At 46.0% G+C, this 23,214-nt stretch overlaps 1 long non-coding RNA gene across 2 annotated transcripts; it reads left to right on the plus strand.

Moving 5' to 3' along the window:
• Window positions 1-4,291: 4,291 nt before the first annotated feature.
• On the plus strand, window positions 4,292-22,938 carry LOC147648262 (uncharacterized). 2 transcript variants are annotated; one of them, XR_015280478.1, is made up of 5 exons: window positions 4,292-4,646; window positions 13,172-13,372; window positions 15,897-17,659; window positions 19,429-19,569; window positions 20,206-22,938. It is a non-coding gene; the product is annotated as an uncharacterized LOC147648262 (long non-coding RNA). The 2 variants fall into 2 exon arrangements; XR_015280479.1 differs by lacking the exon at window positions 15,897-17,659 and having other exon boundaries at window positions 4,294-4,646.
• Window positions 22,939-23,214: the final 276 nt, after the last annotated feature.

The raw sequence follows: 23,214 nt of genomic DNA on the forward strand, positions 1-23,214 counted from the left end.
GGCTGTGGTCAGAAACCTCTAAATCCTGGGAGAAGAAATAAACTCTTCCTTTCACCACACCTGGAGCTGTGTCCGTGTGATCTGTTCATCTCCAGTGGCAACAGTTTCCAGAGATCAGGAAACTGTTACAGAGCAGGAGATCATCTCCTTGAGTCCCATGCTGGTCACTGGTAAACTGTAGCCTCCCTGGACACGATGCTGCAGCCCCAGAACACTACACCTCAGCTTTGCTTTGTGGGGGCCCAAGCTCTGCCCTGAAGGTCACCCTACGGCATCCCTAAGTGCCGGTGCCAGAAGAGCCCCCTTCGTTCTCCCACCGGTTGTCATTACTGGCTCAAAAGCACCGCCCAGCTCAGGTAGGAGAAACAGCCCGTGGCACAGTGGGTGCCTGCCCTGCCCAGCCAGGGCTCTCTGCCACAGCAGCAGCAGCAGCAGCAGCAGCGCTTGCCTTGGCTTTACCTGGGAAGCCAGAAGCCTCTGTAAAACTTCAGTGTTCACATCACTGGGAGGAAAGGGATCATGGCCTATTTTAAAATTTTGCATTTCCATTTCTAATCAGATAAAATCGAGATCTTTGACAGAAGATGGGTTGCTGATTGCAGCCAGGCTGGAAGATCTCCTTCAGAACCATACATAGTACCATCTAATGGGTGTCATCAACATGTTTGAAGTTTGTTTTAAAGACCTGGATTTCAATTCCTTTCCACATTTACTATTTTTCCTTCAGACAGCTGGGGATAGAGCTCAGGAGAAATAAGGTTCTAAATGACAACTTACTCCCTGTCCCTCATGCCCCTGTCTGTCTGCAGAGCAGCACACCAGCAGCAGAACCTCCTGTGGCTCGCTCTGTGCCTCCAGAGGCTAAAGGGGAGCCAAAGGACAACAATCCCGCACGTGTTGTCAGTCCAGGGCCTGAGCATCCTGAACCAGTAAGGGGTAGCTTTGGTTGGTCCAGTGCAAAGCTCTGGCGCAGTGCAGAGCTGCAAGCTTCTGATCAGGCAGCATTTGCCCTTAGTGGCTGAAGATGCTGAGGGCTGGAGTCCTGCCATGACCTGGCTCTTCAGCCCTGCCACTGACACGTGGGAAGTGGGGTCTGAACTTTCACATGCAGAGAGGGCTCAAGCACCCGCTCCTTTTTCCCCCTGCGTGTCCCTGCAGAGGAACATCTTTCATGCAGTTACAGAAGCTCAGTGTGCTCAGTTCCTGATGAACGTGTGATGCAAAGGGCCTTGTTAAGGAGGTCAAAAGCACAGGCAATATATTAGAAAGTCAGAAGAATTATCATTCTTATAGACCAAGATAGCCAAATCATTCCCCGCATATATTCTCCTCAAATTCTTTCAGTCGTCTACTCTCCTAGGTCATGTTTGTTCTGCTGCTTTGAATGAACTGATTGTACTCGATTCGTACCAAAGGCTGGGGCTAGAACTGCTTGGCACTGATAATGAACCAGCCTTAGACATCAACAAAGACCATGGGAATAGAGCCTGTAGGCCGGACGCTAGCAAGCCTGTACATACATGGTTATGCTTCCAGAGTGTTCTTAGTTCTCTCCCCGGATTGGTTGTTGTTTGTTGCATTAGTTTTCATATTCCTAATCCTGGATTGTCATTGGAACCCTGCCTTCAGAGCTACCCTCAGATCTTCCGTATATATACACCATTGTAGCCACCCCTTTCTCACCTTTTATGGTGGACTGTGTGTTCGCCTTTTGTTTTTGTTATTTTGCCATTAAAGCGGTTTTATTTTTGGGTCACCCAATCATGCCTATCTTTTTACTTGCCACACTTCTCTCAGCTGGCCTGGGACCGAGGTCGCAAAAGCTGAAATGTGACACCAAAGCACAAGATGTAGAATCATCTAAACTGAACACAGAAGCAAACTACCTCTGTCAGACCACCTTCACCTTCTAGATCACTCTCTAGATGTACATTGAGGTGTTGGAATGATTATTGCACAAGATTCCCTTTCTGGCTGTAGGCTCTGGAGCTCCTATCTCTGAGTTCACCCAGGGCTGTGTCCCTAACAATTCCTGGTACTATCTGCAGTTTTCCTTGGGCAGGCACAATGGTCTAAGTGAAAACCCAGCCAATGGCACAACTCTCTAGTTTTCAAGGAAAAGACAAGATGTAAAGGTCACAAACCATTTCTCCTGGTTTGCTGCAAGAGTCTTGCTGCACACACATTGTTGAAAGCCAAGAGAAGCTGCACTTGGTGGCACATCTTGTGGCAGAAGCGCAACCTAGCTGTCCAGTAAAGAGAAGAGCTTGGAAAGAACAAACATGACTGTGGAAAAGATTCTTGGAAACTGAGAAAGCTTTCCCACAGTGAAATAAAAACAGAAAGAAACAATCCAGGATGTTCATAAGTAGGAATTCCTTTCTTTATAAGCTCCCCTTTTCCATGTTGCACAAGTTCTAAATCACATTAATTCCAAATTCACCTTACCTCTAAAACCTATGACATTGCAAGTTTTAGGCACTCTATCATTAGCTACGCACACTTTGCTTTTCCTTGTTTTTCTTTGAAAGCAATGCTGGAACCACAAGAAACGTGCAAATGTAAGACCTTAGAGTACAGTTCTTTGTTCAAGTGTGAGTTCTAGAGACAGGGAATAAGCTCTGATAGTATTTTACCCTCAGCAGGGACAATACACAGCTGCAACCGAGGTGATTTGTGTGACACTGTGCAGAAGTCAAGACTCTTTGTCTTGGATTAGCATGGCAAAGTTACCATGTTTAAAGAGACTTGGCATCCAGCCTCTTTTGGTTTTCTACCTGTGTCAACAACCAGCAGGAGAAATGAACCAGCCAGCAGTTTCTTTGCAGACAGGCCCTTTGCTCCAGTGTGAAAGTGCTGGATTGGCAAGGGAGGAGGGACGTGGGGGAGAGCTGAGCTGCTCTATTGGATTGGCATCCAAACTGCAGCAAGAGTAGCAGTTGAATTCTTTTCTTTGAATCCTATCCGCAGTCTCAGATTTTCACGCAGAACCGCACAAGAAAACATCAACAGCCCCGGTGCCGAGGGCACGGTGCCGCGCACAGCCCCACCTCCCCACCCTGAGCCGTCGGGAGAGCAGCACTGTCCCGCAGGGGCTGCATTTCTCCCTTCTCATCCACTCCTCTGCCCTCCCTCATGGCTGGCTCTGCCTGGCACTGGCAGGCTCCTCATTCAACACTTCCTAATGCTCCAGGGGAAAGTCCGGACAGCGCTTTGCTTGTGAGGAAGAGATGGCAGTGTGGGGGGTGAGTAGGCGGGATGAGGTCCAGGGGATGCGAGCATCAGGGGAAAGTTGCAGGTTGCCGGAAATAAAAGTTATAGTGTAGTGAAGAAGAAGCTAAACGAGACGGTGGATATGGCCATGGAGGAAGAAAGAGCTGCTCCATGATTCCATCAGAGCCTGCTTCGGCCTGGCAACGAAGTGGCCAGTGCTGCCCCGGGGCGAGCGGGGCTCGGCCAGGGGCTCTGTGGGGCAGGGTGGGTTCAGCGCAGGGAACAGAGCATCCCAGGATGGGTGAGCATTTCCAGACCCCTGGCACAGCACCAGCTCCACTCTCAGCATCATGGTCTTCCTGCAGCCCTATGGCATCCACGTGACCCTGGAGATTGAGCTGCTGGACAAGATATCCGCTGGATTCTGTGGTGCTGTTCATCTCCTGGAACGGTTTGAGCTCCACAACAACTTCTTGTTGGTGATGAAGCAGTGCCAGGACCTATTTGATTTCATTCTGGTGTGGGAGATCCTATCAGAAGAGCTGGGTGGTGCAGGAGCTGCTCTGCCAGGTGCCGGAGCTGCTCTGCCAGGTGCTGGAGGACATGTGGTGTTATAAGTGTCATAAGAAATCTACTTGTTGTAACATGTTGATTAATTGTTGATGTCTGGGTTATAAGTTACTAATTATTCAATAGAAAATGTTCCTAGTCGTTAGTTAACATTTGTTGTTAGGGAGTTTGTGTTCTCGTGGGTTTAGAAGGGAAGTGGGCAAAGTCCGGTGATTGGTGTGGGGGCAGTCAAGTGGAGATGGGATGGTGCAGGGCTGGTGGGGTATTGCGCGGTGGTAAGTTAAAAGAACACTCCAGAACATGATGTGCCAGGGGTGATGTCTGCACCAGAAACAACCATTGGTGGAAAAGCCAACCAATCACTCGACGCCCTGGGGGAATGATTGGTCTGGAGTGCACCACGTTAAAGACCAATGACAGCCCGGGAAATGGACCAATCAGAGGGCAGATTGAAAATGGACCAATCATGGACAAGGGGGGATCTATAAAAGGAGCATCGAGCTTCCACTTGGGGTCCTCCTGCAGAGTTTGATTTAAGGGAGAGTGTTTGGCATTGCTATTGCAGAGTTCAGGCTTGTCATGGGCTCTGGCCTCTGTTGGTGTTTTCCTGTAGTTTGGTTAATAAAGGGTTTGCCTTTGTTTTTCTACCCAAAAGTCTGAGCCCATTTATAACAATTTTTGGGAACTCGTCTGGAACTATCATGCCGGGGAGCAGTCTCGGCATAGGACGGATTTGGGTGCGCATGTATTTTTTGTCCCCCTGGACTACATCGAGACCGTGGAAGGGACAGCTGATAGGACCCGAAGACCAGCAGAGGCACAGCAACCCCACCTCGAGGGGGAGCGAGGCCCACGACACACAGGTTGGTGTGGTGGGTGGGGTCTGAGGGGAAGGGGCTGTGAAGTGAGTGTGAGTGTGAATAAGACAGGGGCTGCTAATAGAGACTCCAGAAGCAAGTGGGGCCTGCTAGCACCGCGTTTCCAGACTCCCGCGAGTGGGCTGACTGAGAACAGAGGGAAGCAATTGAGATTGAGTGAGTGGACTCCTAGAATCTCAATTTAAAAATCCTGTTTAGGGGATTTTTAGGGAGCTCGTGGGAGACAGGTAGTACCTTCCCTTACACCAGCCTTACTCGCAAAGGCTCCTGTCTTCCCAAAAGGAGGCTCGTGAGGTGCAGTTGATCTTATCCAGAACCCTCACCCCCTGAGCTAGGAATCCCAAAGAGGGGGTTGGGAAGGGGAAGTCCCCTCTGAACTAGGAACCCAAGAGGGACTGGAGGGAGGAAGGACTGGGGTGGGCAGGGGTGATTGCCTGGAAACCAACCAAAGGGAGGATTTGTTGTCCAGGGAATTAGGACCCCAGAGGTAGTAGGGGTATCTATATCTATATCTATACTTGATGTTTTTATTTATAGTTTGTTTAAAATTTCTAGTTTGGTCATAATTTGGTCATTTATTTTTTTTTGTGATTTATTCTCGCTCGTTTAATGTCCATTTTATCTGTGGGAGATTTGGCTTGTGTTTGGAAGTTTTACTAGGAATTTGCTGTTAGTCTGTGGTTTTCAGGTTTTCTTGTATAGCTGCGGGTCCTTGGAGAGTGCAGTTCTGGGGTGAAGGCTAGCCAAGAGTCCCCAGATCACTTCCCAAGAGAGCCATTTGAGATGGTACGGGGCTGGCGGGGCGGCCATTTCAGATCATAATGGGCTGGCGGGGCGGCCATTTTGGACTGTAACGGGTCATTTGAGACATCCATTTTAAGCTGAGCGGTCATATTGAATAGGATAGTTATTTAATTCATAGGAATTTCCTCATCTTTAGCTGCTAATCATAAATACCCATATTTATTGTTACAATGGTTTTAATTGGATAGATATCACTGTTTTTATTTCACTCTCTTCAACTGTTTCATTTGGGTTTCATTCCATTTTTATTTTAGTCACAATTTCCATTGTCTGCCATTTTGTTTTTGACAGACATATTTATTTTATTTTCCCATGCTATTTTAATTAATATTTCAATTGTCTGCCATTTATTTTTTTTTTTTGACACCCATATTTATTTAGTTTCCCAAACTATTTTAATTACTATTTCCATTGTTGGCCATTCTGTCTTTGACCGCCATATTTATTTTTGTTTCCCATACTATTTTAACAACTACTTCAATTGTTGGCCTTTCTGCTTTTGAATGTTTTAATTAATCTGTTTTGCTACCCTCTTACCCTTATTTCAGGTGATCACCTGCAGTTGGCATTCCAGTTGTTGTTAACATTCGGGTGTGTTTGATAAGTTGCGCTGTAGCCATTTCCAAAGTGGATTTCTTTAAACTAATGTTTAGAATATCATATTTACTCTTGTTTAAGTGTTTTCTTATTTAGTTTTCCTATTAATGTCTGATCTAGGTAGACCGTAATACCGTTGGATTTATATTACATTCATTATTACTTCTGGATTTGGTTGTATTCATTGAAAGTAATAGTTGAGTTTCAATAGTAAAAGACAATGGGACAGTGTGTAGGAAAAAAGGTCAGAAAGGAAAACGAAAGAACACCCCTAAGGAAGTAGGCGCTAATAGTCCCCTGGGGGAAATGTTGAACAGGTGGGAAAAAGAAGATATTTTAAAGGGCCTAAATAAAATAAAAATGATAAAGTATTGTACTGAAATATGGGCAATGGAAAGCATTTCAGAGGGCCCTGTCTATTGGCCTTGGTATGGCTGCAAGGAAAAATGGTTATGCTTGGCATTAAATAAACATGTCAGTTTAAAAGAGGTTCCAGATGAAGAAGAAGCAAAATATGCATCCTGTTGGCTTGAGAAAGTTGAGACAGAGAAAAGTGTGTAGGTATTTCCAAGTATCTGAAGGGTCAGGTAGGGAAGAAGGAGGAAAAGTTGAAAAGAAGTGGAACCCCCTAGATAACCTCCCACCACCTCCTCCCCCAACTCCACCTGTTATCCATCATCCTCCTCCTCTGCCATTAGCACCTTACCCCATCTTGCCTTCAGTTCCCACTAAGTCCCTGTCCATACCCTCATGTCCTCCTTCTGAACCTGTTCTTCCTACCTGCCCCACGAATCTTAATTCACCTTCCACTTCCCCAACACCACACACATCCTCCTCAGAACCACCTTTAAGACTCCAGGTTCCCACAGCCTCCCCTGTGTCTCGTCCAATTATTTCTGTAATCCCAGCTGGATCTTCAAACCCTCACCTAAGTCATCAGATATTCCTGTACCTATCCTTGCCCCCAACAGCCTCCAGAATATCCCTTTCTCTTTCTCCCCCATAACTCAATGTGTTGGAGAGAGGATGGGGTTAAAAGAAAGACTAGGGACAGAAATGGAAAGGGAGTGTGCACAAGGGGGAGAGAGTACATACGGTTGTGACAGACAGAGTGAGAATGAAAAAGGCCAACAGGTACAATACCAGATTCCAGGCTGAGAAAAACAGGAGTAAAAAAGAGAGATCTGAAAGGTTGTTTCCATTGACAGAAGTACCTATGTGGGGTGCTAGAGGGGGAATAGGGTTTGTAGATGCCCCACTGACCGCCTCTGAGCTGAGACATTATAAAAAGGAAATAAAAGCCCTATTGGAAGATCCAGTTGAGGTACCGAACCAACTGGATCAATTCTTGGGTCCAAGCATGTATACCTGGGAAGAATTAAATTCAATACTGGGTATACTTTTCTCCCTAGAGGAGAATCAATTAATTCAGGCAGCTGCAATGAGGATTTGGGAAAGAGAGAATCAAATTGTTCCTAGAGGAGAGGAAAAAGTGCCTAATAACCAACCGGGATGGGATCCCAACGAGGAAGAAGGATGGAGGAATATGAGGGACTATAGAACACTGATGATACGAGGAATAGGAGAGGCAGTTGCCAGAGCAAATAATGCCAAGCTAGTGTTTGATAGTCACCAGGAGAAAGATGAAAGACGCAGCACTTGGCTCGAAAAATTGAAAAGGAATTTTCAATTATACTCTAGTGTTGATCCAGAGAGTCCAGAAGGACAGGTATTGGAAAGAATACAGTTTGTAGCTAAAGCCAGGGTAGACATCAGAAGAAAACTGGAAAAAATTGAGTAACTGGCAGGAGAAGGGCCTTAATGAGTTCTTGAGGGAGGTGCAAAAAGTATGCTTGTCGTTCTGATTGGGAACGGCGATAAAGAATGACATGGACTCTCAAGGGAGTCACAACAGGAGAATCTCTCTAGTTTATTGCTCTAGCTTGTCTTATAGACAGATACGTGGAAAAGTACAGAAAGGAAACTCTTATTGGTTAGCAAAGTGCTACATCACCATCATTGGACAGTGGGGCTCACTACCCCCCTGACTCTCTCCTGCAAGGAAAACAAGAGGACAGACAAACAGCACCTGGCAGTTGTTTTCTGTCTCTGAGGATTGTTTTGAAATCCTCCTATGAATTTCCCAGGCTAGCTTCTCAGGCAGGACTGAGAGGCCATGGGCCTGCAGTTTCTGCAGCTCCCTGCAGCCTGTTCCAAAGCTAGCATCCATATATGCTTAAGAAGGGAGGTGGAGAAAATCAAGGCAAAAGCTAAAATCATGATAGCAGTGGCAAAGCCAAGTATGTGGGTTGATAAAAATGAGCCAGTGAAAGAGGAGAAAGGGGGATTGAAAAGATGGGCAGAGGGGAAGAAAGAAGGAGATGGAGAGAGACAATCCCTGTGGGTGGATATGGTTTGTTATTGCTGTAATGAGAAGGGTCATATCAAGAGGTTTTGTAAGAAGAGAGAGCAAGATGAAAGTATAGCCAAAGAACAAGATACCTGGGAAAAGATTTTGAGGGGAGACGATAAGGGGTGTCAGGGGCTCTATGCTCTATGGGATGGGATTGAACATCAGAGGGAGCCCGTGGTAAAGATGGAAATTGTCCCTCAGAGCGAAGAACAGGAATTTTCAGTTGACACTGGGTCAGATAGATCAATATTTCTGAGATTCCAAGGGGGTATAAATTAAGTAATTGCAGATGTAAAGTGAATGGTGCAAAAAATGAACCATTTGAAGTATTTCTTGTAGAAAAGGTGAAAGTAAAAGGGAGTATCTGGGAGGGGTGTGCAGATTTGCTGTACGTGCTGGACATAGGGTGCAATCTTTTGAGCCGGGACTTCCAAGTGCAGCTACAAATAGGAGTGGTAGCAGAGGGAGGACGTGTGGTAGCCAGGATGTTGGTACTGAGAAATGAAGATGAAAAAGGGGTAAATCCCAAGGTGTGGGCAGAAAAAGGATGTCACGGACTATTAAATATTCCCCCCATAGAGATTAAAATGAAATACTATCCATCAGGGTGAGACAATATCCAGTATCAGCAGAAGGAAAACGAGGGTTAAGTACAGCGATTAAGGAGTTAGTTGAAGGGGGAATATTAGAACCATGTATGTCACCAGATAACACACCAATTTTACCAGTCAGGAAACGTGATGGTACATATGGGTTAGTGCAAGATTTGAGAGAGGTTAATGAACAAACTGTCACCAGGTACGCGGTGGTGGCTAATCCATATCATTTATTAAATAAAGTGCCATCAGAACAGGCATGGTTCAGCGTCATTGATCTGAAGGATGCCTTTTGGTCCTGCCCCTTAGAGAAGGAAAGCAGGAAGTGGTTTGCATTTGAATGGGCAGACGAGGAAACAGGCCGGAAACAACAGTTGCAATGGACCCAGCAACCCTAGGGATTGACGGAATCTCCCAATTGATTTGGACAAGTCTTAGAGGAACTAATGAAATGGTCTGGGCTCAGTAAAGGAACAAGTCCTACAGTATGTAGATGATCTCTTGGTTTCAGGGAAATCAAAAGAAGAGGTCCAAAATATGACAGTGAGTTTACTAAATTTCTTGGGGGAGAAAGGTTTGAGAATGTCAAAAAAGAAACTACCATTTGTAGAACCTGAAGCGAAATATTTAGGGCATTTCACTGGAAAAGGATACGGAAAGTTAGATCCAAACCGAGTCCAAGGGATATTATCATTATCGGCACCAAAGACCAAAATGGATATAAGGAAATTAATCGAGCTAATTGGATCTTGCAAATTGTGGATAGAAGATCATACTAAATTAGTTAAATTCTTATATGATTAATTGGTAGGGAGTGAACCTATCACTTGGCTTGAGGACGATGAAAAGAAGTTCCTGAAATAGAAAGCAAGATTGGCTAGTGCCCTTGTATTGAGCTTGCCAGATCCAAGTCGATTGACTCGATCTTCTCGAGTGTGGCCCGGCTAGCTCAGTGATGAGGTTTCTCTTCACTCGAGTTTTGAGCCAGCATATGTTTGTGAGATTCACTGATTTTCTTCAAGAATTCAAGTCTATAGAGCGAGTAAAGAAATCAGGGGGGGACTCTCTCTCTGGTTTGCATTCCACAGTTTATTTCTGTGAAGGGGAATCCAAGGGACGAGAGACAAAGGATTTGGGGTCTGGGGGGTCTCTTTTAACAGGGTTTCTCGGAGGGAGGGAACATCAGAGAAAGAACCAATTATTTTTCTCAGTTAGTACATCTTACAAACTTTCTACAAATCAAGGTTACACACACCAAGATAAGAAATAACAGACACCAACTTCTTCAAATGCCCACAAAGGTGTAGGAGTATTCTCCACAGAGGGGCAGAGGAGGAGAGAGGGGGGGCTTGGTTTCCTGGCAACCCAGGGGGGAAAGAAAGGGAAGGCAAGGTAAGCCTGGCCTCTCAGCTTCCATAGCTCAGAGGCATTCTGGGACGAGAAAAACAGAGTTACAAACTTCCGTGTTGGAAAGAAGGGTTCTCTTCTCTCAACCCCGTGCTTTCCTGGGCTAAAGAAACTTCAAGCAGCTGGAAATGCCAGCGGGGTCCTCTCTTTACTCTATCCGGCCTCTCACCGTGGGGCTGAGGAGAGAAACTTCAGTAACCGTGGTAACTTGACACCAGGTAAACAATTAGGAAAAAGAGAAGCTGGGGGTCGGGGGAGGATCACAAATAAAAGATGGGAAAAGATACATTTCAGGCTATCAACTACAACAGTCGATGATTTGAACCATTTGTTAATACTGAAGAGGGAATTGCCTATGGTGTCCTGGTACAGGAGTGGGGTGGGCTTATGAAGCCTGTGGCTTATGTGTCAAAATTATTGGATGCTGTGGTTAGAGGGTGGCCAAATTGTCTCCAAGCCATAGCCACGACAGCAGCCCTCATAAAAGAGAGTTGGAAACTAACGTTTGGGAGCAAAATCCAAGTGTATACCCCACATGATTTGAAAGCCATTCTAAGCAAAAGGGCTGGTCACTGGACATCAGATAATAGACTCTCAAAATATGAATTAATTTGGCATAATAGTGAAAGCCTGGGATTAGCAATTACAAAAATTCAGAATCCCTCGCAGTTCCCGTATGGAAGACCAACAGAAGAGGAGTCAGAGCACTGGTGCCTTGAGATCATTGATTTACAGTCCAAGGTCAGAGAAGACCTTCTGGCGCATGCGTTAACCAAAGGGGAAATTCTTTTTGTGGACGGTTCATCCAAAGTAGTAAATGGAACAAGAATGTCGGGATACGCCATCATTGGCGGGTGTAACATGACTGTTACAGAGAAAGGAAAGCTCCCTGATAGTTGGTCTGCACAGTGCTGCGAGAGCTAGGCACTGTTAAAAGGATGGAAATGGCTTAATCGAAAGAGTGGACCTATCTCTGCAGACTCCAGATCTGCTGAGGGGGTGGTACACACCTTTGGGAAAATTTGGACTGAAAGAGGCTTTGTAAGTTGCAAAGGGAAATCGTGAATTCATGAGGGTTTAATTAAAGCTGTGCTGGAAACTTTGATGGGGCCAGAGGAGATAGCAGTAGTCCACGTGAAAGGACATCAGAAAGGAGATTCAGTGAGAATAAAAGGAAATCACTTAGCTGACCAAGTAGCCAAGGCAGTTGCTTTAGAGAACACCAGCAAAATACTACAGCTGGTAGAAGTGGGGGGTAAGGATGATAGAAACAAAGAAGATGAGGGAGTTCCGATATTCAGTGAAAAAGAGCAAGAAGAATTATAAAAGCATGGTGCTGTTAAAAATGAAAAAGGGGAATGGAGGATGCTGCATGGGAGGCAAGTACTAAACAAACCACTGGCTCAGAAGGTGTTAGAGAGCCTCCATGCTTCAACCCATTGGGGGACCCAAGCGTTAATGATCCCTTTGTACGGACTTATGCCTCTATTGGAGTATTTGAAGTCCTTAGAGCTATAACTCGAGAATGCACGATCTGCTAACGGGTAAACCAAAAGGTAATGGGGAAATTTCCTCAAGAGGGAAGAGAATTGGCTAGAAGACCCTTCCAAAATATGAAGCTAGATTATAGTGAACTTCCCCAGGTACAAAGATTCAAATATCTATTGGTTATAATTGATCATCTAACTCATAACAACCAAGGCAACAGCAGAAGTCTTTAATAAATTCCTTTTGGAACAATTTATACCAAGGTATGGACTAATAAATACTATAGATTTAGATAGAGGTCCACATTTTATGTCAAAAATCCTCCATCAAATAACAGCTGCCCTAAATATGGCTTGGAGACTCCATACCCCCTGGAGGCCACAAAGTTCTGGACGGGAACTTTGAGGGAATCAATCAAACACTAAAAATAGCCCTCATGAAATTAACAGAAGAGACAAAAAGCAATTCACTGAAGTGTCTTCCTCTTGCTTTAACGAGGGTAAGGACAAAACCTAGAGCAGATTAGGGGGTTTCCCCATACAAGATGATGTTTGGTCTACCATTCCTGACCACTCCGGGTACCATTGGAACATATGAGGAGTATAATATACATACAGAAAATACAATAATAAAAATAATATATAATATAAATACAGGCAGTGGCTAACACCTTGGAAGAATTAGGGGAGAAAGGATAACTCCCTCAAACCACCCCCTCTGATTTTAAAGTACATAAATTTAAACCTGGAGATTGGGTCCTGATTAAAACATGGAGAGAACAAGCATTAACTCCAAGATGGGAAGGTCCCTTCCGAGTTTTGCTAATCACTGAAACAGTGACCCAAACACACGAAAAGGGATGGACACATGTCACCAGAGTCAAAGGACCAGTCCCTGCTCCTAAGGAACCAGCTTCTACTCCCACAGAATGGACAACAACAAAAGTGTCAGACACCAAGCTCATTTGAAAGAAGAAATTTCCAAATCAACCTCCTGGGAACAGGAAATAATAAGAGTCTGTTTTAAAAGTTGCAACTATGAGCCACACTAATTATTTAACTCTATTTAAATATTCAACCCTTGTTGAATGTATTTAAAATATATTAAGTTTTAACTGTGTATAATCTATTTAAAGAAATTGTATAACGTATGAGAATGTACGAGGTTGAAGGTTCCTTGTTAACCTCTGGTATTTCTTGTTGCAGATGCCAAGATCCTAAGAAGCAGATAGAGCATTCTCCCACACATCTAGCAATCAGGCCCTAAAAGAAACAAGCAAATGGATACAAAAGGGAAAATGACAAGCTCCTGCAACAAAGAAGTAAAATAGGAGCCGGCAAGGAGTGCCAAAAGAAGGGAGGCATGACTGGATCAGGATACACTTCTTGCCACAAAAAGAGCCACAGGTGAGAAAGTGAGGCGTGGGTGGGAAAGTGACCTGTACCAGACTCCTGCTGATATTTCTCCTCTTACAAGTAATGGTCCAGAGAGAAGAAGTGGCTCCCTGTGGTAAGTGCTACTACCCCACATATGCAGGAGACTCTTGGACTGCTGTCCTCAGAGTACATACTGACCCAAACCTCAATTGTATCAACTTTTTAGAACTGACTATTGTAATGAGGATGGGAAAATGTATTGGCTGTCCAAAAAGGTAGGGAACATGAAATGAAAATTGTTGGGGGAATGCTCTATGAAGGAGAACTGGATTTGTTCAGAGAAAAAGCCTATTGCAAGTGGTACTGCCAAAGGAGTTTATAAGCCAGACTGGATCAAAGATAGAGAGGGGAGAGGGATAATAAAGCAGGGACCTGGGATACAGGTACCATAGGGGGGAAAACCTATTCTTGGATTTGGCAGAGAGAATAAGCCGTGAGTTTAACATTACTAACTTTTGGATTTGTGGTGACACCCAAATGGCCGAAATCTGGCCATGGAAAGGAATGCCTTTGAGCCTACAGAATTTACTATGGGTATTAGAAAAAGGAGAATCCACACCAGATAAAAGACCAGAAGAGGAAGTCTGGAGCTTGTGATCTGATGCCATTGGTGAGGTGTGTATATGGAGAAGAGGCCCTAAATTCACTTTTTCTGTAGGTGAGCTGCCTTGGAAACAGTATCTAGGAATGAATGATACCCATAAACGGTGGAAGAAAATACTGATAATTGTTGGAGGTGCCCTAATCAGTGTCTCTTGCCTCTGTTGGTGTTTTTCTGTAGTGTGGTTAATAAAGGGCTTGACTTTGTTTTTCCTCCCAAAAACTCTGAGCCCGTTTATAGCAATGGCACGGCAGCAGCTGTGACATGCTGCACAGGGACATCCAACCCAACAAATCCTCCTCAACCTGGCCACCAGACAGGCCCAACTGATTGACTTGGGCTGTGGCACCTACCTGCAAGTCTAGACACAATTTGCAGGTGAGCTCATGTAGGGCCATGCTCCTGGTCCTGGCACCTCATGGCCCAACCTGGGTGTGGCACTGGAGATTCCCCCTTTTGCTGCCAGTCATGGGCACACCCAGGAGCCACAGAGATCTGCCTGTAATTGACAGAAGGAAAGAAGGAAAGTTCAGGAGCATCATTCCCTATTTTCTCACTGCTCAAACAGTGCTCATCTCCCTCATAAAGACAAAATGCAGTTTTTCTGTGCATTGATAGCAGCTTATTGCACCTGCTGAGCTGAGAGGCTTTTTGCCCTGCTGCTGTGCTACAGGCCGAGGTAGCAGCATTATCTAACACAGCGATACAGAGAGGGACCTAAAGCAATGGACTTTGTGCCACTTCATCTCAAAAGTCAAAACTCTCAGCAGACACAGATGGAAGAGACTCTCACACTCCCTGTTTGCTGTGTTGATGCACACCTGGCTGGCACAGCTTTTCCTGATGGAGAATAACAGCAAGGGACAGCTTCCTCCCACCCATGCAGCCCAGAGATCTGCAGGACAGCATCAGCCCCTGGCTTTGTAAGTGACCAGTTCTGCTGGGATGGAAGCCAACCAGCAAATCCTCACTGACTTCAGTGGCAGCAGCAGCAGTGCCTGCATGTGATCCCCAGGTCTGGGGCCTGGCTGGACAAAGGATGTACACAACACACTGCCCCTGAAGGACGTGATTTTGGAAACAACCACCTGCCACTGTCCGCTGTTGTTTGCAGTAGGGTCACAGGGGCCACCCTCAAAGCCACCTGGGACAGCAGCTGACAGGCCCTGGTCTCTGGGAAAAAACATGGGGCAGAGAACTCAGTCTCCAGATGAAGTTTCCAGATTCAAGAGGCTGCAGTGAGCAGCCACCTCAAAGGGCAGACAAATGAGGCTCTCCTGTACTGTGGTGGTCAACAGCTGGCCTGAAGGCCTCACAATTATAATGAAACCCCGTTCTGTAAGTGAAAGGTGTGTGTTTATGTAAGTGCCTCGATTATGTCACTTGACCAGTGGGAGCTGTTGGAGAGCAGGCCTAGAGCATTGGGGACAGAGCAGCTCTTGCCTGGCTGACCGGGTGGCAACCGGTTCAGCCAGTGGGGATTGCCCGTGCAGTCCTTCTGATCTATATAAAGAGAGCTGAACTCAGTGAAAGGTGGCTGCTGTGCATGAACCCAGCGTGTCTTGTCACTTGTGTGTCTCCCAGACTGCGACAACTGGTGACCACTGGAAGTGATACAGGGGCTGTCAGGGGTGGAGCGGGGAGACAGAAGGGGCAGAGAAGAAAGACAGCTGGAAAGAACTGCCTGCAGCATCTGGGCTGAGCAGAGCTGTGGGATAGACATGGGGCATCTGGGAAAAGCTGCTGGCAGCATTTGAGCTGTGAAGAGTGGTGGGACAGCCGTGGCACAGAGGGGAAAAGCTGCCCACAGCCTTAGAGCTACTAACAGTGCTGTAGAGTGCCATGCTTGGTCAACACCTCTCCTTTCTGTTTTTTCCTTTTTTCTAATTGCAGGATATCAGCAGCATGGGTGCATGGGTGCATGGGCTTTGGCACCTGCAGAAAAGCCTGAAGCGGCACCTGGCTGCTCCGATGAGGTTCCTTGCCCCAGTGAGGCAGTGCCTGGTGATGGAGTGGGGTTTGCCGCCGCTCCGTGCTCTGCCACACCTCCGTGCCCTGCCTCCAAGTGCTGCAGAGAGGTGCTTACTGCTGGGCAATGTGGGACCATGTCCAGCTGCTGTCAAGCCCTGGCCACTGCCAAGCTGCTTCTGTTGTGGAGCTGTGCTCTGCAGCCTTGATGAGCAGGCATTCTGTGAGCATGCCTGGCTGTGCTGGCCGCGCATTTTCTATGGAGAAAGAGCATCCTGCAGCTGCTTCAAACGCACCTGTGCAGCATCACAACAGCGCTTGCCTGAGACACACGTGTCATCAGAAGCATCTGGTGCCCAGTGAAGCATCATACCCAGAAATAATGGTGGACCACAGAGTCCTGATGTTGCCGCTGCTGTTGCAGCAGACACGCTGCTATCACCGGAGATGGAGCTACCTCTGGAAAATAGAGCGGCAAGGGACGCCAGGGATACAACCAGAGAGAGCCAGAGCCACCGTCCCCTTGGTTAGCCCTGAGATGTCACCGCCATCACTGCACTGCCAACAGCCCTGCCTGATCCTGTAAGCATCTGGCAAAAGGTGAAGCAGGCAGCTATTGTGAGTGGGGAAAGTGAAGGAGCAGAAAAAATGGATGTGCCCGTGTCAGGGGGCTGGGAGCCAGAGGACGGGACAATTGCTGCATCTCCCGTAGTAAGAGGCAGTGGAAATCTACCAGGGAAATGCACCCCTTTCCAATGGCTGGCACTTCCTGAGCTGCGTCAGCTGGTTGCCAAGCACGGATCAGGTTTGCCTGCCGTTGCTAATATGCTGTGCTCTTTAACAACAGAGGAAGGAACACCATTTGACATGAAGCAACTAGCCAAATGAATGTTTACAACTGTCCAATATATGCTGTTGGAATCAGCAGATGGAATGGAGACACTGCGCTGATAATCATGGAGTTAAACAATATAAAAGTTCCACTCCAAGATCCATGTTACGAGGCCGAGGTCCCTCAGCTTTTAGGACTAGCACCAGCGAGACATCCAAAACTCCAGGCCAAACTGCATCCACTAACAATGGCATGGATGAAATACTTGGGAACAAAGGCATTATTTAAAGTAGCAAATAAGACAATCCAACACAAGCGTATTCCAATATCCAACAAGGAGTCAAAGAAGCATATCTACAATTCATGTGGAGGTTACAAGGTGTGATGGAGAAACAAATGACAAATCCTGAGGCCAGAAATGCCTTGATTTTGCAGTGAGGAAGGGGCAATGCGAACGAGGATGGTTGAAGGATTATAGAACTGCTACCAAATGAAAATCCATCACTAAATGATATGATCCCTGCCTGTTCTAATGTTGGTTCTCATTCCCACAGGATGACTTTACCAGCTGTTTCAATTGCCGCTGCTGTAAGAGTGTCACCTTGTCAGTGTTAGAAATGCAGACAGCAAAGCCACCTAAAAATGAACTGTCCCCACAAGGCCGCCTCAGTGGGAACATGCCAGGGTCAGAGGAATATGGACATCAATTGTAACAAGGGTGGAAAACCCGGTCATTTAGCCAAGCAATGCAGATCACAATTCCATACTAACAGACATTGTCTCAAGGAGCAGGCAAAGGGAGAATCCAGCGTGAGGTCTCCTTGCCTTCCTGTGCAGGTGCTGTGGTTTTAAAGCAGTAAGTAAAAAATTACTAGAAAAGTTACTTCTTTCTTGGTGTGAGATATGGATTAGAAGAAGAGCAAAACAGGCATAAAACTTAAAAGGAATAAAGCAAGATTATTAATATAACTATAAGAAAACGAGAATAATACTCCCAGAAAACCCTTTTCTCCCCCACTACTCAGCCATTTTCTTATTCGTCATGACAACATAGCAACAAAAAAACTTTGGTATTTAAAACAGTCCCAATTCTTGCTAGAGTTTTCTTATCAGTCTCTGTAGAGAAACAGAAGTCTTTTTCTGCGAATCTCTGGAGTTTCTCACAAGAAAACTAATTTTCTTTATAAAAAATTCTCTGATGCCAGCTGCTTGTAAATCTGCTATCCGTTGTCTTCTCTCATTTTACATCACTCTGAGGTGTGTTATGGGTCAAATGAGTCTGGGGATGTCATTTTTAAGGATGAGTTATTCAAAGGCAAAAGTTCCCTTCATTTGTCTCTGTGAGCTTCCCTGCAAACAGAAGTTTTCTCTTTGCTTCTACAAAGCCACAAATCTTCAACTATTACTTCTCCCCCTCTGTTCCAGCACCTCACTGTATCACAACCACTTCACTTTTTGCTCAAAATCCACACTTTGAACTGCTCTATTCCTCCCAAAATACTCTGTCATGAATTAAAGCAGTTTTTTCAGAACGCTGTTGTCTATCTCTGTAGCTTTCACAGAAAAATATTTCAGCTTATTAAAGCATCTCCTTATTCTTCATCTCTTCTAAAGCTTAATTCTTTCCTTCACTGTCTCTGATAGTTTATAAAGTCTCTTTTTACATGTTGATTACTCTCTCTTTCTTTCTCTGGAAAAAAAACCCATTAATCTGCCGGTCACATCTGGGTAATGAAAGGGCTAAAACCTTGTCCAGGCTCTGTAGATGGTTTTGTGATCTCTGCTGGAGCAGCAGCTGGAGCTGTCTGCGATGGAAGATTCTTCATGGTAGCTCTAGAGAGTGTGGTCCCTGTCTCAGCTCGCTGCAAGTCAAGAGCGCTTTTCTTTCTCTACTCGACCATCTCTGGTGAATTCAGTCAGAGCAAAAACTGCAGCCGAGCCAGGGACCGGCCTGGCCCGGCCAGAGCCCGGGGGGAAGCTCCGCAGGCCCCATCTCTCGGCCGGGAGCCGCGGCAGGCCCAGCCCAGCCCCTGCGTGGGCCACATGGCCTGGGCAGGGGAACGGGAGGCCAGCTGGAGCTCTGCTACCTTTCCCAGCCAGAAACAAAGAGACAAAGAAATTCCCAGGCTTAGGTCTTAAGGTGGCGTTCACAGGTTGATCTTACTTTTCAATAGTCAAAACGGATGTCAATTCTTAGAAATGGCCAGTTGTTGGCCGGGAGAAAAACTCCCACCAAACAGCCTCTAGCAGTTTGGACTTCTTGAGGTGTTTCTCTTTGTTTTCTTAAATGCCAATCTATCACAGCAGCCTGTGCGAGTAGCTCACAGGGAGGAATGAAGGAGCCGCTGGAATGGATGTTTCCACCCTCATCTCAGTGACCATAAGCACCTTAAAAGTACATCAAATCCCACTTGATGCCCAGGGGCCTATCGGGAGAAGGCTGAGAGCACTCGTACTTGCAAGGTCCAGTGCCACTATGCAAGATATCGATGTACACCCTGCTCTTATTAATTCAGACTTTACCGGATAAATACATGCTACCCCTCTATTCCACTATTGTGACTATTCCTGAAAAATACAAAATAGCCCAGCTTATCCCTTTGATGTCTTGTGTTCCAAATACAGACCCCAAGGTGAGAGGAGACCAAGGCCTCAGGTCGACCGGTGAACGAACCTCACGTATTTTGGACCCAGGTTGCTGGCGATCAGAGGCCTAACATGGTGTGTACTATCACAGTGCCGTGGGCACAGCCCTCCCAAATAAAGGTTAGTGGAATGATTGACACAGGGGCAGATGTCAGCATCATCTCTGCCCAAACTTGGCCTTCATCATGGCCCACCACAGCTGCGGGATCCACTGTTGCTGGCCTCGATGGGACCACGTAGAGCTCTTGGAGCAGTAAGCCTGTGTTGCTGAAAAGTCCAGAGGGTCAGACAGCCACCACCTGACCTTACTTCACTGCAGCACCACCTAACCTCTTGGGGAGGGATGTTTTATCTGCCTGGGGAGTCTGGGTGGGGACAGATTTTTGATGGGGCTACTGTTTGAAAGGGCTGTTTGAAATCTCATACACTAGTCCTAAAATGGTTACCTCTCAGCCTCTGTGGGTACCAAAGTGGCCCCTAGAGAAGGAAAAACAACATGCCCTTAAGTCTTTGATGCAGGAGCAGCTGGTTCAAGGGCACCTAGAACCCTCCACAAGCCCTTGGAAAACCCCGCTGTTCGTCATCAAAAAGAAGTCGGGGAAATGGAGGTTGCTCCAGGACCTGAAAAAAAATCAGTGTAGTCACAGAAACATGGGAGCTTTACAACCTGCTGTGCCATCTCCCACAATGCTTCCTGACAACTTGGACATTCTGACTGTGGATCTAAAAGATTGTTTCTTTCCTATTCCACTACAGCCAAATGATACCTCAAAGTCTGCCTGCACAGTGTCTTCTTTTAAGAACACTGCCCCTTTGGAGCACAATCAATGGAAAGTTCCTCCTCAAGGCATGAAAAATAGCCCTACCGTTTGCCAATGGCATGTTGCTTGGGCATTCTCATCAGTAAGGCAACAATTGCCTTACTGTTATCATTATATCATGATATGGATGACATTTTAATAGCCACTCTAACTAAGAAGATCTTTCACTAATTTGGCCAAGCCTGATACAAGCATGAAAATCATTTGGGCTGCAAGTGGCACCAGAAAAGCTTCAGCAGCAACCACCTTGGAAGTACCTTGGGCTCAAAATTATGCATCAGACTATTCAGCCCCAAACAATTCAATTCTCAACAAAAATTAAGAATTTCAGTGATGCTCAAAACTTCTTATCAAGTGGCTCAGAACCTATCTAGGACCCACCGCTCCACAATTAGTACCCTTATTTTGCCTCCTAAAGGGTGATCTTGATCTAACTTCCCTCAGGAAGCAAAAAGCCATTCTTGAAAGAGGAGAGCAGACCCTCACAAACAGACAGGTCCACCGGCTTTTCCCAGAAGTGTGTGTCACTGTGTTTATATGCACTGCTGAATTCCATCCTGCTGCAATTATTGGACAATGGGGTACTCAGTTGTCTGACCCTTTTGCATGTTTTAGAATGGATGTTCTTACCCCATCAACCAAAAAAGACAGCCCCTAGCATCTTTGAATTAATTGCCCAGCTAATCATGAGATGTCATCAAAGTTGCTTACAAGTGACTGCAAAAGATCCTTCAAAAATCATTCTTCCTATAACACAAGAAGAATTTGAATGGTGTTAGGCCAAGAGCACTGCTTTGCCAAGTGCCTTACAAAATTTCTCAGGGCAAATCTCTTACCATCTACCGAGTCATACGTCACTGCAATTAAGACCACTGCAGTATCCCTGAAACTTCTGAAGAGTAGAACTCCCTTAAAAGGTATTACTGTGTTCACTGTGTTTGCTGACGGTTTGGGAAAAAACACCAGGAAAAGCAATTGTTCCTTGTGGAAGGAAGAAAGGGAGTGGCAAACATTAGGTCATGAAAAGGGGTCAGCTCAGTTAGCTGAGCTACATGCCATAACCGTGGCTTTTCAGCGTTTTCCCCATACTCCTTTAAACACAGTCACTGACTCTGCCGATGTTGCAGCCATTACACAGAGATTAGATCCAGCTCTATTAAAGGAAATTGACAATGCACAGTTATTTGGCCTAGTCAAAACCCTGCGGCGTAGCATTCAAGCAAGAAATCGTCTTTACTAAATCCTTCACATCAGAAGCCACACCAATCTTCCAGGTTTTATTACAGAGGGCAACGCACCAGCAGATCACTTAGCTAGCCCCGCCGGCACAGCACCACAACCAGACACACTTGCCCGAGCAAAAGCCTCACACACGCCGCCTTCTTCCATCAAGGTGTTGCAGCTCCACGGAGGCAATTTATGCTGCGGAACACAGAAGCTCGTAACATAGTTAATACCTGCCCTGACTGCCAGAGCCACACTGCTCCACCACAAAGGGGACTTAATCCCCGTGGCTTCAAAGCTTTCCAAATCTGGCAGACTGATGTCATAGATATTCCTGAATTTAGACTGCAATAGGAGCGTGTGTCAATTGATTCCTTTTCATCGGCAATCTGGGCGTCAGTACACTCAGGAGAAAAAGGTCGGGATGCCATCGCACGTTGTTGATTAGCCTTTGCTGCTTTGGGCATCCCCCGTAACATGCAAAGAGAAAACCGACCTGCTTATACCTCCCAAAAAAGTAGACAATTTCTACAGCTATGGGGTGTGTCACACCAAACGGGTATTCCCCATTTATTAACTGGACAGGCTATCGTAGAACAAGCACAGGGCACTTTAAAACACATCTTAGATAAACAAAACGGGGGAATGTGTAGCACAACACCACAGAGTAGAGTAGAAAAAGCTGTTTACACCCTAAATCACTTAACAGCAGCGGAACGATCCCAGAACCCAGTAATGTTGAGTCATTTCCGGTCACAACATTTGTCTGGTGATGCCCTGTCTCCCACACCTAAAGTAATGAACAAAGACATGAATACGAATAAGTGGGAAGGCCCATGGGAACCCATTGCATTCCCTGTGTTTCACCGGACACCAGACCACGGTGGTGAGTAGCCAGGGGTGTCTGCCCTGCACCTACATGCTGCCCAGGAGACAACATCTCCCTGACCAAGCTCCAGCAGAAGTTGTGGAGCCGTGACGACTCGTGCAGTTGATCTATGGTGATCTGGGACCTTTAGAGATGACAAGTTTATTTGAGGATTTTTATCTGTTTATGACCACAAAGACTTTCTAAGGTGAGGACTTGAGTATTTAGTCGATGAGTCAAAAAGTGACTTAGACAAGCGGTTTTTTTTTCCTTTCTTGAGGTTTCCCACGATTCTAAGGTTAAACTGTTTCCTGTTCTTGGAGTTGTAAAGTTGTAACTTTGAAGTTAGCAAGCCTGCAGCATGCTACTCTGAGAGTTTGGATCACTGGAAATGCCATTTGACAGCTCCTGGATATGACTGTCACATCACCAGGGATACAACAAGACGTATCACTGGCTGAAAGGAACTAGGCCTGTAGGGTTAGGTGGAAGGTCCAAGTGCCCTGTTTGTCACCCTGTCTCCAAAGGGCCAGGAGACAGCATGACAGGTACTGCTTTTATATTTAAAAACAAAAAGGGGGGAATGTTTGGGAGGTTTTGGCTGCCCTGCTCTTCATTGCTTTCTGGCTGGAAATGCAATTGCACTTTCTGCCTCATCCACAAGTCCACGGCTGGGCAAAACCTGGCCAATGGCCATAATCCAAAGGCAGGGTAGGCTGGAGTTGATAAAGGAAGGAGACTGTTCCCAATTCCAAACCATACCAGAACGCCCACAGGAGGGACATTTAAGAAAGAATTCAGAAGTGAATGTAGAGCCATATTGCGTGGGAGACAAGGAAAGGAATCTTGCAA

This window comes from Cyanistes caeruleus, chromosome Z (assembly GCF_971803275.1).
Source record: "Cyanistes caeruleus chromosome Z, bCyaCae1.hap1.1, whole genome shotgun sequence".
NCBI lineage: Eukaryota > Metazoa > Chordata > Aves > Passeriformes > Paridae > Cyanistes > Cyanistes caeruleus.